General features: G+C 38.1%; 1 pseudogene; it reads left to right on the forward strand.

Moving 5' to 3' along the window:
- The first annotated feature begins 3,490 nt into the window (after positions 1-3,490).
- On the forward strand, positions 3,491-4,294 carry LOC100611226 (ATP synthase F(0) complex subunit B1, mitochondrial-like; annotated as a pseudogene).
- The last annotated feature ends 13,178 nt before the right edge of the window (positions 4,295-17,472 follow it).

A 17,472-nucleotide genomic window follows, 5' to 3' on the forward strand; every position in this document is an offset into this window, starting at 1 on the left:
AGGCCAAAAACAAGCTCTGAAATTGAGTCAGATGTAAAAGAACAAACAAACAACAACAACAACAACAAAAACATGACAAGTGGGACCTAATCAAAATAAAGAGCTTCTGCAGAGCAAAAACAAAAATGAAAACAAAAACAAAAACAAAACTACTTACAGAGTGAACAGACAACCTACAGAATGGGAGAAAAATTTTGCAAACTATGCATCTGATAAAGGTCTAATATCCAACATCTATTATTAATTTGTTTACAGAACTTAAATTTATAAGAAAAAAACACCATTAAAGAGTGAGCAAAGAATATGAAAAGACACTTTTCAAAAGTAGACATGCATGCAGCCAACAAGCATATGAAAAAAAGCTCAACATCACTGATCGTTAAAGAAATGCAAATCAATACCACAATGAGATACCATCTCACACCAGTCAGAATGGCTACTATAAAAAAGTCAAAAAATAACAGATGCTGGCAAGGTTGCAGAGAAAAAGGAACATTTATACACTGTTGGGAGTGTAAATTACTTCAACCATTGTGGAAGACAGTGTGGCGATTCCTCAAAGACCTGAAAATGGAACTACCATTTGACCCAGCAATCCCATTATGGGTATACACCCAAAGGAATATAAATCATTCTATTATAATGGCACGCACACACATATGTTCACTGCAGTACTAGTCACAATAGCAAAGACATGGAATCAACCTAAAAGCCTGTCAATAGTAGACTGGATAAAGAAAATGCGGTACATATACACCATGGAATACTATGCAGCCATAAAAAGTATAAGATCATGTCCTTTGCAGGAACATGGATGGAGTGGAGGCCACTATCCTTAGTAAACTAATGCAGGCACAGAAAAACAAATACTACATCTTCTCACTAATAAGTGGGAGCTAAATGATGAGAACACATGGATACATAGAGGGTAACAACACCCACTGGGGCCTGCTGGAGGGTGGAGGGTGGGAGGAAGGAGAGGATTAGGAAAAATAACTAATGGGTACTAGGCTTAATCCCTAGGTGACTAAATAATCTGTGCAACAAACCCCCATGACAGAAGCTTACCCATATAACAAACCTGCACGTACACCCCTGAACTTAAAAGTAAAAAAAAAAAAAAAAAAAAAAGGTACCTAATCATCATCTAAGTGGGAAACCTTAGAGGGAAGGTAGGGGGTGGTAGAAACCTCTTATGTTAAAAAAGTGATCTCTCGTTTGGACAGACAAACCAGAGAATCTCCTCCCAAAGTGTTTTTCCCCATTTATTCTAGTTTATCACTCAAATAATTCATATTGTTCGTGCCAAAAATTCCCCAATGTGACCACAGTAATTTGTGAAATTAGGCCATGAGTAAAGGCATGTTTGGCCCAGAGTGTCGAAAAACAAATGAACAAAAAAAAAAAAGCAAAAACAAAAACAAATCATGGCAACTGCAATGCTAGGTAAGAATCTGGTCAATCAGCAAGTCTGGCAGTCTAGAAAAAATTAACACCTCCAAGTAAAAGACACTAAATTAAGTAGTTATCAAAGAAACAAAGGCAAGCCTGAGGAATGTTCTTATTAGGTTGAAGTTTGGTCCAAGGCAAAATTTTTTTCTGTAAGGACACTGGTCTGATGAGATCTTCTGGACTTGTCAGCCTTGGGGTGCACTGAGAGACACACTTATTCAACCTATGCTAATCCTTTCTCATCTTATAATTTTCTCCTGGGGACTCACAACAAAAAGAAACAAGAACAGAACAAGGGCCAAAACATTGTGGAATAAGGAAGTTTCCCCACCAAATAAGAGTTTTCAAATCTGATCAGATAATAAAAGGATTCCGAGAGAGGAATTCTCTTTCCCAGCACACAAAATAAACTCAGTATTACAGGGCTTCAAATAAATATATTGGACCTGAGCCCCAATGGAAGACCTACCTCACCATTGCAGCGGGAGAGACCCCTGAACATGAGATTCAGGAAGCTTCAAGGTTATGTACAATTTCCAAGCTATAAGCCTTAAGCCATGGCAGGGACGGTGTTTAAATTATAGCTCGGGACCTCTAGGATCATCAACAGTCAATTCCCTAAAAGACCATTTGAAAAATCCATTGATCAAACAAAGCTAAGTTTATTAGACTTACTGTAATAAGGTAGAGCACCACATTTAAAGTCTTATTTGTGGCTCAAAAAGGAGAGTTTAAGGAATATTATTTGTAGGGTTTAGGGGGCTTGAGCTTATGAGGTTTAGGGCAAATCTTTCATGGCAGGTAACAGATTGTGACAAGTACAATTTTGACATAATAATTTGAAATTGGTGGCACATTAAGGTGTTTTGATGAGTAAAGTTGACAGATAAGCAAGCAGTTTGCCTAAGAGATAAACTTATCATAATAGGAGCTGTTTATGCAAATGAGCAAAGTATTTGACAGGACAAACTTGGTTTGCAGAAATTCCCCTACCAAACAGTAAAATTTACTGGTTTATAGTCTTATTTTCCTGAGCTAGAATTCTCTTGAGCAGTTTTGTTATGATGGCACAGCTGGTCTGAGTTCTCAGAACCTTTCCATTTTGTGACCTCTGCCACAGCTTGCTCAATGGTATACCTGAAAGGTATCATTGACCTAAGATTATTTCCTATAAAAACATCAATTAATATTTCAGATAATTTTTTTATCTGTGGCATTAGAATGTACACTTTCTTTACAATGGTATTATCCTTTAACCTATCTGATAGTATTTCTGTTTCTATTTCCTTGCAAAGGGGGTATTTGTTGTTAACAGATTAGACTTAGAAGTTTTGCCAGGATTCCTTTGCATATGGCCCATAAAGGAAGGCACTTTCTGGTGTATCTTTCCTTAACCTGTTCCCCTTCATGTCTAGCAAAAATTCCTCAAACTTCTAGGGCCAGTAACAATTTTTTTCTGATTTTTAATGTTTTACAGATTTTTCCCTCAAGAATCTATGCGGAAAAACATTAAACAGCTTGCCTTTAAGATTCTTTTGAAAAGCAAACAAGTTGAAGATTTTTCTTCTAACATGATTGATTGGTAAAATCAAAAAAAGATTACAGATGATGGACTCACTCTGGTCACTTTCTAATATAAGCTACTTCATTATTTTGGACCACAGCAAGAATTCCTTTGCCAACAGTGATGCAGTGAAGCAATTTGAACAGAAGCATGAAACACATATTTCATTGCCTACATTTATTAAAACAGAGAAATTAAAACCTAATTTGATTCACTAAATATTAGAAACATTTTTGTCACTCATCTCAAAGGCCTTTTAATTTGACAAGGCAGGTGCAGAGGCAAACATAAACAGACAATGCAAATATACAGAGAATAATCATACTATACATAAAAGCGTCAGTAGAAAGATCTCAGAAGTCGAGTGCAAAAACTAAACAAAGCCATGAAGATGCCTGTAATTTAATTTAATGTCTTCTAATAGTTATAAAAATTATAAATTCTAGAAGACCACTGCCTGGACCTTCACTGACCATGCTGTCCCAGGGGGTACTTTTTGCTGCCACCACACCAGTGCCCTCTCTGAAGAATGCAGCCCTCCTAGGTCCAGGGATATTGCAGGCAACAAGGACCTTTCTTACAGGGCAGCCAAGTCCTACCCTCTACCACCTCTTCCTGAATATGGAGGAAAAGTTTGTCTTGGGCTGATCCTTGAGGAATTCTTCCAGTTTCTTTATCCCAAAACTTGTGTAACAGTACCCTATGTGCTTGGAGCCTGGGCTTGTGTTGTATGTGGTACCCAAACAAATATATGTGATTACTCCTACTCTACAGTATCAGTAGTAGGTTACTGGTCTATGTAATTTAAAAATATGGTGCATCTATTGGAGATTAGCTGATAAACTCAATGAGCAAAAAATTGCCCAACTAGAAGAGGTGAAGCAGGCTTCCATCAAACAAATCCAGGACACGATTCATTTGGAGAAGTTATTCCAGTTATTGGTTCAGAAGTGCCATTACTATTTTAATGTCCAGAGGAATAACATTGCTATGGCTTTGGAGGTTATTTACTGGAAATGGCTGCATAGAGTATATAAGGTAAAGAATCACCTGGACTATCATATGTGTATGTAGAATATGATGCATCAAAAGGAACAAGAGCACATGATCAACTGGGTGGAGAAGCACATGCTCCAGAGGATCTCTGCACAGCAGGAAAAGGAGACAGTTGCCAAGTGCATTGCAAATCTAAAGCTGCTCTCAAAGAAGGCTCAAGCACAGCCAGTTCTGTCAGTGTATCCATCCCAACTGAGACAACTGAAACAACTGACCGACTAAATGAAAGGTAGTCTTTGTGCCAAAATCTTTCTGTATTGCTGTCTACTGAAGTTACAGTTTACTTTTCCTAAAAGTGAAAAGTTTGAGTGTCATTGTAGTGAAAGAATTAAACCTATTGGCCAATCAGATGGGTCTCATCTTTCCTCCTCTGCATGTTGAGTTGTTCCATGATCACTTTTGAATAAACAGTTTGTTTTTATTAAAACTTGCTGCCTGGCTAAAGATTACCAAGATACAGTTTAAACTTGTAATTAATTCTACCATCTTGCAATAAAGTGACAACTGAAACAAGAAAAAAAAATTACAAATTATAGACTATAAAACTCTATCTTCTAGAATTGAATATAAAAAGAATGCAAGCTATAGAATAGAAAATAATATGAAAAGGATACAAGCTATGATCAAGTCCAAAGGGTTTTGAAGCTAGACAGAAAGATATCTAAATATTTTGGGGACAAAGAAGTGAAAATCCAAATAAGATGATGAAGCAAAGTAACAACAATCATGGTGGCGGCTGCACACTTTTTTTAAGAGACACGTTCAGGCATTTCCTGCTTAATGTCAGTAAACTGTTTCTGACAATCTGCACTTGTACACAAAATTGTTAACAGGAGCCTATTTCCAATCATTTTATTTATTTATTTATTTATTTATTTATTGAGACGGAGTCTCACTCTGTTGCTCAGGCTGCAGTGCAAGTAGCAGGATCTCGGCTCACTGAAACATCTGCTTCCCGGGTTCAAACGATTCTTGTGCCTCATCCTCCCAAGTAGCTGGGATTACAGGCTCCCGCCACCATACCTGGCTAATTTTTGTATTTTTAGTAGAGATTGGGTTTCACTGTGTTGGCCAGGCTGGTCTCAATCTCCTGACCTCATGATCCGTCTGCTGTGGCCTCCCAGAATGTTGTGATTACAGGTGTTAGCCACCATGCCCAGCCTATTTATTTTTAAAATTTGATAATTTTGCTAATCTTCTCTGTATCGTTCCAATTTTAGTATATGTGCTGCCGAAGCAAGAACTCCAATTATTTTAAACAGCAAAATGTATAATATGCTCAACAGTAACTCAAAGCCTCCAATTTCTTCAAATACAAAAAGCAGTTGCATATGAGTAACAGACTCTAATGTCAGGATGTGAAATTATTATGACCAAATGTTGCATTGTGTGCAATAATGCTGCAGTGCCTCTCTTTATACCATGGACATAATGAGAGTTGCATCCCTCCTACTGACACTTTGATATGTTTGTCAAGGATTCTATGCTGATTCTGTCATTCTGTCAATTGTATTTGAATCACATCTCATGGCTTTTTCCTCTCATCATTTTGATTAAAAATATTGCATTGAGCTTTGGGGACACAAATATAATTTCCCCCCCTATAAACAAAAACCTCAAATAATGTATTGTGAGATAAATACGTTTTATGAAGTTAGAGGTATTAAAAGCCAAGAGGCATCCTACTGGGAAAATCTTAACTGAGGAGAGAACCAGCAGCATATTGCTGATATTATGAAATATGTGATTTAAATGCATGGACTTGAACTATGCGAAACCCTCTCTACAGGCCTTTTTTAAAGTTATAGTGATTACAATTAAGACTTAATTTGAGCCACTTACTGCTGTCACTAAAAGTCATTCTAAAAGTCAGCCTTAAAAAGGAAGGAAATTCCGATACACACTAAAACATAGATGAATCTTGAGGACACCAGGCTAAGCGAAATAAGCCAGTGACCAAAAGACAAACACTGTGTGATCCCATTTATATGAGGTATCTGGAGCAATCGAATTCACAGAAACAAAGTAGAATGGTGATTGCCAGGAATTGGGAGGGAAATGGGCTGTTGTTGTTTAATGGGTATAGAGTTTCAGTTTCACAACGTGAACAAGTTGGTTGCACAACAACCTGAATATATGGAACACTATTCAACTCTACACTTAGAAATGGTGAACATGGTAAGGTTTATGTTTTGTATTTTGTACCACAATAATAATAAAAAAAAGTATGTGGGGGGAGAGTCATTCTAGAACCTCACTTTACTCAGAAGATGTCTCCAAACATGTCTTGATATGACATAAGTGTCTCTAGTGATTAAGGATGTTTTCACTCAGGAAGAATTAGCAGTATGTGTAAAAAAATTAAGAAAATAAAATCTGTAGTGTTATTATTTTGCATTAAGGAATCTTGTATATCTGCTAGTTTTTTTAATGTTTTATTAGCCTTGTAATTCAATTTTCTAAAATGTACTTGTGTAATTGATTTAGGCTTATGATATTAAATTGAATTCTTGCTAAATATATATGATATATAGACATATATATAGACATCTATACAGACATATATATATGGTCTAGAAAAAAATCTAAGATAACCTGCAGTATTTATGAGTTTAATTTGTGAGATTAATAAGAGTAGTCAGGAAGACTGTGTTAGACAATCATATTGCTGAAAAGAAAACTGAACATTTTAACATAAAATGTGTAATGTAAAAGGAAATTTAATAAACTTAGATGTTTAAGGGAATTTAATAAGGTCCTAAAATCCTCCTTAAAAGGAGTTACAAAAATTTTCTAGATTTTTAAAAAGAATTTAAAGACTAGAAGGTGAATAAAAGCTTAAGAAAGAATCAAGTAAATAAAACATTCATTTAAAAAGAAACCTAAGTAAACCTCTAAATGGCTTCTTCTACACATAAAAGCTGTCCTTGAGGGCATCAAAAAACTCATTTTAACACTGACAATAATATCAAGAGTGACAAAAATCCTTTCCCTGACCAAACTCTAGCCAGGCTCCTCTGAGCAGTCTTCTCAACTAGGCCTCAACCTTGGCCTATAAATGCTTTAATGAACACTTACATAGTTGCTAACAGCTCAAGGCTGAATCCCCAGAATGACCCCAGCCCTTCTTCAAGTGCCTGCCTTAGAAAACTCAAGGCTGTCAAAAGAATTTACTGTTTTCTCTAGCCAACATTTGAAGATAGAAACCCCGTCTCCCAGTCTCTGTGGGAGGGTAGGAGCTTAAGTTTAATAAACACCAGTTAATAAGCCCAGATTGATTTCACATGGACCAACCCCCGTTTCACTTTTTCTAATTTTTCACTTCTCCAGCTCCATTGAGAGCTGGCCTACTCCTGTCACTATTCCCTTACTGCTCCTTTAAAACACCCACTCACTTCTGCACAAATCAAAGCTCAGGTCATTTCACATTGGACCCTTTTCCCTATTGCAATAGAATATTACTGAATAAAACCTGTCCTTACCACTTCAACTCATGTCCAACTTTCTTTATCTTTGACAAAGGTAAAGAAGGAGTGAGACTTGGGTTGCAGCAAGCTAATAGGTAGTTGTTAACTGACATAGTGTGAGCAAGTCAGGTACCCTATAGAACAAACAGAACTAAATTCAAAGACTCCAGAGAGCCATGGCTAAAAATGTAAATGTTGGAGTACTTGTCTTCCTATTTAAGTTATATTGAACCCTTCTCAGTAATTTTTAACCTTAGAGCTTTTACTTGGTTTTTTATTCATTAACTGTTATGCCAGCAGGCAACTCGTGAGTTCTGGGGAAGGCCTGAAACTGTGGAGCGGAGACTATAAGGAACCTTGATAATGAGCAGCCTAATTCTCTCTTCATCTCTGGGACAGAGTAACTTATAATTCTGCTCAGGTGCAAAAGCAGTTTGAAACTGACTGTGGCTCCAGCTCTTAAAGATTTTCCTACAGTCAAAAATAGATTTTATTTTATTTTTAAGTAATCTGCAAAGCACCCTGCTCAGCAACATGTACATTTAATAATTTGGGGGGAAGATAATAAGGATGACCTGGTATGATACCATTTTAATGAGCCAGTTTGTTGCTAAGTAAGCTCTGGTCCTTGGTGCATATAAGGTACATTTTTAAATGAGTCAGAATCACTTATTGATCACCCTCTGTGTGTAGATTCCTGTGTTAGTCTTATTGACAATTTAAAAGAACAACAGAAGAAAAAAGACTCAGACTTCAAAGCGTTTCTACCAGCCTTTTTGGAATAATGAACACTTTTGGGCAGGCAAAGGCCAAGGCAACCTGCTGCAGCCCTGCATCAGTTTCAGGGTACAGGGTCATTCACTAGGATAAGAAGAAAGGAGTTGAGAACTAGAAGTAGACTATAAAAATGAAATTACCTCCAAAGCAATCCTCAGACCAATGATCAAATGAAACCTATCAAGCAGGGAACCAGAGAAGCCCACCCAAAATTATATTTGTTACTTACCACAACACTTGGTCCAACTATCAGTTCAATGAAGAATTTTCAGACTACAAAAAAATCACCTCCCTCCTTGAAAAACTGAAAATACAAACAATGGCCAGACCAAATATGCAATCCACCTCTGACCCACAATTGCTGCAGCAATCAGCCCAAAATGATTAAAACTTGGTCAGTGACTGCCAGCTTCCCCTGATTCTAGCCCCAGCTTCCAACTCGGGACCAACCAGAGAAAGCCAAATGTGCTTTCCAATTCAGTTGCATAGGATGACCGGCTTCTAGCTAGCCCACCTGCAGCTTCCCCACACCATTAACTTCCTATCAAAGCAGACCTGAAGCCTTCCCCCATTTTTTTTTCTTCACTGTAAGGCTTCCCTGGCTGCCTTGGAGTCTCTGCCAAAAGCAAGTGATCGTGGCTGACTCCCTGTCTATAGCAAGGTCTGAAAAAACAGTCTTTTAAATTCTCATCTCAGTGGTCTTCATTTATTTCCACAATTTTACTGGACGCCCCACCTGAATACGTTCTGCACTGTCTGTTGCCATCAACCAGGTGAAGATGCTACAGTAGGAGGCCCCTTGTGCCTCGCTACTCGTGTCTTACAGAGTGCACGCTGATGTGGTAAGTTTGCAGCAGGTCTAAACTTGGCTTTCTTTACGCTGAGTTTCTTACCCATTTATTCAGTTCAATAAGCAGAGTTTGTAACTGGTTCCCCTTTGTTTAGCTTCCTTGGTGGAATCAGGTCATTCTGTTTTGCTGTCTTTTGTGCTTCTGTTCTGTGTTGTGCTGTTTGAAAGTATTGTTCGTTTTAAGGAGAATCACAGGGTAGACACAGGCATAGCCTTAATAAACCTGTTGTTCCAGCTGGCCTCAGAGGCTCATTAATTTGTGGTTCTTACTGGACAGGTGTCCATTTGACAAATTCTGCTGTGGTCACCAAAAACAAAATGAGTTTCTTCTTTTGTCTTGACCTTTTGTCTTAAAAGCTTGGCTTAATGAAGACAGAGTGTTCTCTGGTCTTCAATCTGCAGGGTCTGGGAGTTAGGGAGGTGCAGATTATCGGTTCTGTGCATGGAGGCAGCCACTTTTCAGGTTAGTGACCAGAACATGAGATGTCCAAGGATCACATTTCTACTGACCATGGCCAGCTCTCATGGAGTCATGTGTGTCTAAAATCTCTCCTCCCTAGAAAGAACTCCTTAAATGTACTCATAGTATAATCCTATTTTTTGCACCTGTCTCTCTAAAAGGCATAAGTTTACCAAGAATGATTGGGGCCTTCAATGGCCACTCTGGGGAACATTTGACTTGAACAAAATTGTTCATTTGAGAAGTGCTTTAAGAAAGGGAACAATATTTCTCTGGCCAAATAGGCAACATTTCTTAATGGTATGCAAAGTCCTCTAAATGAAAACCTGAATTAAAAATTGCTTCACTAAAAGATCTTTTGGCCAAAGATAATGAGCAATAAAGCAAACTTAAGCAAATGTAAGCTAAAATAAACTAGACTAATCCCCCTTAAGTGCCCCCCTCCTTATCTCCAGTTGCTTCCCTATATTCAGCTTTTCCTCTTCTCTGTTATCCTCTGATCCTCTCCTTCTGCACCTCCATGGACTCATCCTTCCCTGGTTCAGACCCTCTTTCTTTTGCCAACACTTCTTCAAAGAGCCTGACATACAACTTGCCTCGAATGATCCATTTCTCCCTTGATCCAGGCATACAGGCACCTGTAGAATTTAAACCTCCTCCCAGCCCTTAACTATAACCATTAGGCCCTTAACTGAAAAATGTTCCTTTCTACTCTGTGATACCCTCCCTGCAAATTTAAAATAGAAAGGCTTACTTAGTCATAGAATTGTAATATTAAATGCACAATAGGAGGATTTTGTCTTGAGGTTCCAGAGGACACCTCTATTTATTACCAAGTTGTTTCTAGTCTAGAGATACATTTACTTCTCCATTATATTTGAGGCATATCTCAAATAAGGATTATAACACTGTACCTAACACTTCATGGGCTAAAAATGCCACTGACATAGGAAAAATGATTGGAGCAGAACCTATTTAAATAGATCCTACCAAACCATTATACAAAGTTCACCAAGATCCCTTGAAACCAGAAGCAAAGGAAGGGCTCACACCTATAGTTTAAGGATTTATAGCAAAAGATCTGCAATAGCTCTTGTAACACTCCCATCCTAAGAGTAAATAAATCAAACACAAAAGTATATTTTTTTCACAACCTGAGAATCAGCAGCAAAACTGTTATCCCTCACTTGCTAGTAGTACCTAACCCAAATATCAACCTGTCATTAATTCCACCTGAAACCACTTGCTTCAGTGTAGTGGATCTTTATTCTAACTTATTCAGTGTGCCTCTAGACCAGGACAGTGAATACCTTTCCTTTCACCTGGAGAAGACAACAATATATCAGGACAATCATGCCTAGGAGTTATTGAAGCTCCCTCCTGTATTTCCTGGGTACTCAATCGGGAGTTAAAAGATTTAAATTTCCCTTGTGATTCAGTACTAGTACAATATGTAGACAGTGTCATAATTTGTTGAGAGAACAAAGAATTTCATTTACTTGCTCTTAGCTGTACAAAAAGAGGGACATAAAATTTCAAAAGTTGTTACAATTTTGCCAAAACACTGCCCATTATTTAGGGCATGACCTATCTGAGAAAAACACTTTCTCCTAAGTCCTAACGACTATCCAAACATATCCTATGCCCCTTATAAAATGGCAATTGAGATGATTTCTAAGTTTAACGGGATATTGCAGACATTGGGAATCAAATCCTTTTGAACTTGTGATACTTCTTTATGAATTGAAGAACATCTTGCAATGCAATTGACTATGGAGATGACTAAACAGTCCCCCATCAGTGAAGATCTGGATCCCTAGCCTTTCTGGAATTGGTCAACCTCTTGAAAGTAAGAGAATGACCAAAGGCGGGGGACTAAGAGACTGAATATACAAATGGACAATGGCCAGACCAAATATGCAATCCAACTCTGACCTCTCAAAACCTCACAACCTCTGCTGCAATCAGCCTACAACAATCAGAACATGGTCAATGACTGCCAGCTTCCCTAATTTTTGCCCTGGCTTCCAACTCAGGATGAACTGCTAAATGATCTCCCCCAAACCAATCACATAGGATGCCACATTTCTAGTTAGCCCACCTCCAACTTCCCCATGCCAATAACCTGCAATCAGAGCACATATAGAGCCTCCTTTTTTTCACTATAGAGCTTTTGCACTCACCTGTCTGCCTTCAAGTGTCTGCCAGATGCAAGTGATGGAGGCTGACGGCCTTGCTATAACAAGCCCTGCATAAACAGTCTCTTTTGAGTTTTCTCTTACTTGCATTGTATTTATTTCCATATTCTCCACTCAGAATTTTTTTATTTGAACAATTTTGGTTCCTAGCTATGGTAAGTTCCTGAGCACTACCAATCCCACCTACCGTCAGAATAAGTCTTATGCTACTTAATCTCAAACTGCAGAGTCAAAACATCTATGCAAAAATGCCACTGTCTTGCTCTAAAGAAATATATAGACACTTCACTTTTTCTGTGCCCCCAAATGCAGGGATACTATGAGTTTATCCAAAATGAAGGAGGTCTCAATTCAAAGATTTTAAAAGTCGAGGTGACCGCTCCATGTTTGTCTACCCTGTCTTTAATTAAACCTTGCTATGGTCATCTCATCTCCAAACTGACCTCCAAAAACTGACCCTCGAAACATAGGTATGAATCTTGAGTAGTAAATTCCTGCTGACTTCACAGTCATTTCCACTAGATGGTTTTATAAGGAGGGTTACTATTAAGAGAAGCTTGGGAAACACATTGTCAGTCATGTAGTTTTATAGAAATGTCAAAACTATACCCAGCGAAATACATGCCAGCCCTACAGGAAAACTAACATTTTGTCTCCATGAATGTAATAGAAAAACTCAAAAAATCAGAAATAGGCAAAATTGAGTACTGAGTGTTCTTTCACCTCTGTAGGGGCAGAAGTTAACAGGTAGATTTCTGTTAGAAAAACAACTTCTACTCTGTATCATTTATTGCCCTGTGAGTATTAAACAACTTAGTGTTTACCCAAGCAATCTAATACTAATTTTTTATTAAATTATCTGTAGATTCCTGGCTCCTCAAATGCTCTTTGTACTAGTTTTAACATCTACTAGTTCCCTCATTAACTGGTTGAAAAAAAACTGACACATGTTCATTTGATATTCAACATGAGATATAATTTTATCTTTCTAAAAATTATACTTTAACCATTAAAAATGTAAGCTCCCTGACATTTGGGGCTGACTGATAAAAGAGAAAAAAAATTAAGCTCTTGAAGGAAAGACATTATATGATGGGTTTTTTTTGAGCTATTATAACAATATATATCCTAATATTGAATCAACCTTGCATTCCTGAGATATATAATATACTTGATATTTTGGTGCCAAATTCTATTTGCTAATATTTGTATTTAGGATATTTGCATTTGTAATTATTCCCAGAAAATTTTCAGAAAAAGGGAAAATCATGACTCATATAAACATAAAAATAGCAAATATGAAAACTTTCAAAAGGAAAGCTAAAATGGAAAAAAAAACTATACAGAGTAAAGAGATGGTGAAAGGAATTGCAAATAGGCACAAAACTGGTTTTTCCAAAGAGTTAGTCAAAATCATTATAGAACAAGACAGCAGTCATATATTTATCAGTTACCTACACATAAAAAGAGATCAAATAGCTCAAAGACAATGAACAAGACTAGAATCTGATAAGCTGGAAGGTATGCTGCAAATGATTCATAGTTTCCATTGAAACACACACAAAAAGTTTGACATAATCATTGGTAAAGTTGGTCTGTAATTTAATTTTTTTTTTTTGAGACAGAGTCTTACTCTGTCACCTATGCTGGAGTGCAGTGGCATGACCATAGCTCACTGCAACCTCAACCTGCTGGGTTCAAGTGATCCTCCCACCTCAGCCTCCTAGGTAGCTGGGACCACAGTTGTGCACCCCTACAGCTGGCTAATTTCTTTATCTTTTTGTAGAGACAGGGTCTCATCATGTTGCCCAGGCTGATCTTGAATTCTTAGGCTCAAGCAATTCTCCTGCCTTGGTCTCCCAAAGTGCTGCGATTACAGGCATTAGTGACCACATGTAATTTTGATTTTTTAAAATAAAATATTAATTGCATTTTGGTATTGTAAAAGAAAAAAATACCTTTGAACCCCTTTTATTAAAAAAGGGTTTCACTGGGTGCAACAGTTTGCATCTGTAATCCCAGCTACTTGGGAGACTGAGGTGGGAGGATCACTGCAGCCCAGGGTTCTAGACCAGCCTGGACAATATAGTAAGAACTGGGGGGGAAAAAAAAGAGTTTCAAGACACAGGGAAGTCAGTAAACCAAAAACCTGGCAAAAAATTTCAGAGTCAACTTTATCTCAACTCTAGAAGAGAGACAATGGTTTGCAGCAACAAAGGGAACACTTAATCAGGAGAAAGGCCATTGAAACAAAGTAAAGAACTTTGCAGCAGTTTAACTTAGCCTTGTCCCGTCCCTTTCCTCAGCACAACAGAGGTCTTGAAGACAGTATCTTGTGTTCCTGATATGGGGACATGGTTCCAGAAGGAGGCTAGTGGACCTCTTTCCCAAGAATTACTCTTTTCTCTTTTGACCTGTCTGCGGGTTCCCTGAAAGACTAACACAAGGGTCCTGCCTTTGTTTCATCTACCTTGGAATTCTCTCAAGGTGGAGAATCAGACAGATGTTCCTCTAAAACATTGTACACCATCATACACAGAGTATGTTCTTCTAAATCACTGAAAGCCAAAAGAATGAGCATCTGTCAGCTGAGACAAAAAAGAAAGGTTGGGGAAAACAATTGTTTCCACACAGCGAGGAAGAAAAAGTTGAGAGTAGGAATCTGTAGGGAATAAGGGCTTTGGAAAACTCTTGCCTATAATGGAGAATCTAGGAAGTTACACACAAACTCAGAGCAGGATGCTTGCTCAGAAAAGACCTGAGAAGGCCATAAACTTTCACCTTTGACTGATCTTTAGGGTTAATGAAAGCAGGAAGTGAAGGTTAAGTCAGAGTTGTAAACTGCCTAAGCAATGAAGGAGTGCCTCAACAAACAACCAATCTTCAAAAACCTAGAGGATATCATATTTCTTTCTCTTCTTTTCTTTTTTCATCCCTTTGTTTTCTTTCTTTCTTTTTTTTTTCTTTTTTTTTTATTATACTTTAAGTTTTAGGGTACATGTGCACATTGTGCAGGTTAGTTACATATGTATACATGTGCCATGCTGGTGCGCTGCACACACTAACTCGTCATCTAGCATTAGGTATATCTCCCAATGCTATCCCTCCCCCCTCCCCCCTCCCCACCACAGTCCCCAGAGTGTGATATTCCCCTTCCTGTGTCCATGTGATCTCATTGTTCAATTCCCACCTATGAGTGAGAATATGCGGTGTTTGGTTTTTTGTTCTTGCGATAGTTTACTGAGAATGATGGTTTCCAGTTTCATCCATGTCCCTACAAAGGACATGAACTCATCATTTTTTATGGCTGCATAGTATTCCATGGTGTATATGTGCCACATTTTCTTAATCCAGTCTATCATTGTTGGACATTTGGGTTGGTTCCAAGTCTTTGCTATTGTGAATAATGCCGCAATAAACATACGTGTGCATGTGTCTTTATAGCAGCATGATTTATAGTCATTTGGGTATATACCCAGTAATGGGATGGCTGGGTCAAATGGTATTTCTAGTTCTAGATCCCTGAGGAATCGCCACACTGACTTCCACAAGGGTTGAACTAGTTTACAGTCCCACCAACAGTGTAAAAGTGTTCCTATTTCTCCACATCCTCTCCAGCACCTGTTGTTTCCTGACTTTTTAATGATTGCCATTCTAACTGGTGTGAGATGATATCTCATAGTGGTTTTGATTTGCATTTCTCTGATGGCCAGTGATGATGAGCATTTTTTCATGTGTTTTTTGGCTGCATAAATGTCTTCTTTTGAGAAGTGTCTGTTCATGTCCCTCGCCCACTTTTTGATGGGGTTGTTTGTTTTTTTCTTGTAAATTTGTTTGAGTTCATTGTAGATTCTGGATATTAGCCCTTTGTCAGATGAGTAGGTTGCGAAAATTTTCTCCCATTCTGTAGGTTGCCTGTTCACTCTGATGGTAGTTTCTTTTGCTGTGCAGAAGCTCTTTGGTTTAATTAGATCCCATTTGCCAATTTTGTCTTTTGTTGCCATTGCTTTTGGTGTTTTGGACATGAAGTCCTTGCCCACGCCTATGTCCTGAATGGTAATGCCTAGGTTTTCTTCTAGGGTTTTTATGGTTTTAGGTCTAACGTTTAAATCTTTAATCCATCTTGAATTGATTTTTGTATAAGGTGTAAGGAAGGGATCCAGTTTCAGCTTTCTACATATGGCTAGCCAGTTTTCCCAGCACTATTTATTAAATAGGGAATCCTTTCCCCATTGCTTGTTTTTCTCAGGTTTGTCAAAGATCAGATAGTTGTAGGTAAGTGGCGTTATTTCTGAGGGCTCTGTTCTGTTCCATTGATCTATATCTCTGTTTTGGTACCAGTACCATGCTGTTTTGGTTACTGTAGCCTTGTAGTATAGTTTGAAGTCAGGTAGTGTGATGCCTCCAGCTTTGTTCTTTTGGCTTAGGATTGACTTGGCGATGCGGGCTCTTTTTTGGTTCCATATGAACTTTAAAGTAGTTTTTTCCAATTCTGTGAAGAAAGTCATTGGTAGCTTGATGGGGATGGCATTGAATCTGTAAATTACCTTGGGCAGTATGGCCATTTTCATGATATTGATTCTTCCTACCCATGAGCATGGAATGTTCTTCCATTTGTTTGTATCCTCTTTTATTTCCTTGAGCAGTGGTTTGTAGTTCTCCTTGAAGAGGTCCTTCACATCCCTTGTAAGTTGGATTCCTAGGTATTTTATTCTCTTTGAAGCAATTGTGAATGGGAGTTCACTCATGATTTGGCTCTCTGTTTGTCTGTTGTTGGTGTATAGGAATGCTTGTGATTTTTGTACATTGATTGTGTATCCTGAGACTTTGCTGAAGTTGCTTATCAGCTTAAGGAGATTTTGGGCTGAGACGATGGGGTTTTCTAGATAAACAATCATGTCGTCTGCAAACAGGGACAATTTGACTTCCTCTTTTCCTAATTGAATACCCTTTATTTCCTTCTCCTGCCTGATTGCCCTGGCCAGAACTTCCAACACTATGTTGAATAGGAGTGGTGAGAGAGGGCATCCCTGTCTTGTGCCAGTTTTCAAAGGGAATGCTTCCAGTTTTTGCCCATTCAGTATGATATTGGCTGTGGGTTTGTCATAGATAGCTCTTATTATTTTGAAATACGTCCCATCAATACCTAATTTATTCAGAGTTCTTAGCATGAAGGGTTGTTGAATTTTGTCAAAGGCTTTTTCTGCATCTATTGAGATAATCATGTGGTTTTTGTCTTTGGCTCTGTTTATATGCTGGATTACATTTATTGATTTGCGTATATTGAACCAGCCTTGCATCCCAGGGATGAAGCCCACTTGATCATGGTGGATAAGCTTTTTGATGTGCTGCTGGATTCGGTTTGCCAGTATTTTATTGAGGATTTTTGCATCAATGTTCATCAAGGATATTGGTCTAAAATTCTCTTTTTTGGTTGTGTCTCTGCCCAGCTTTGGTATCAGAATGATGCTGGCCTCATAAAATGAGTTAGGGAGGATTCCCTCTTTTTCTATTGATTGGAATAGTTTCAGAAGGAATGGTACCAGTTCCTCCTTGTACCTCTGGTAGAATTCGGCTGTGAATCCATCTGGTCCTGGACTCTTTTTGGTTGGTAAACTATTGATTATTGCCACAATTTCAGCTCCTGT

This window comes from Pan troglodytes, chromosome 6 (genome assembly GCF_028858775.2).
Source record: "Pan troglodytes isolate AG18354 chromosome 6, NHGRI_mPanTro3-v2.0_pri, whole genome shotgun sequence".
Classification (NCBI taxonomy): Eukaryota; Metazoa; Chordata; class Mammalia; order Primates; family Hominidae; genus Pan; species Pan troglodytes.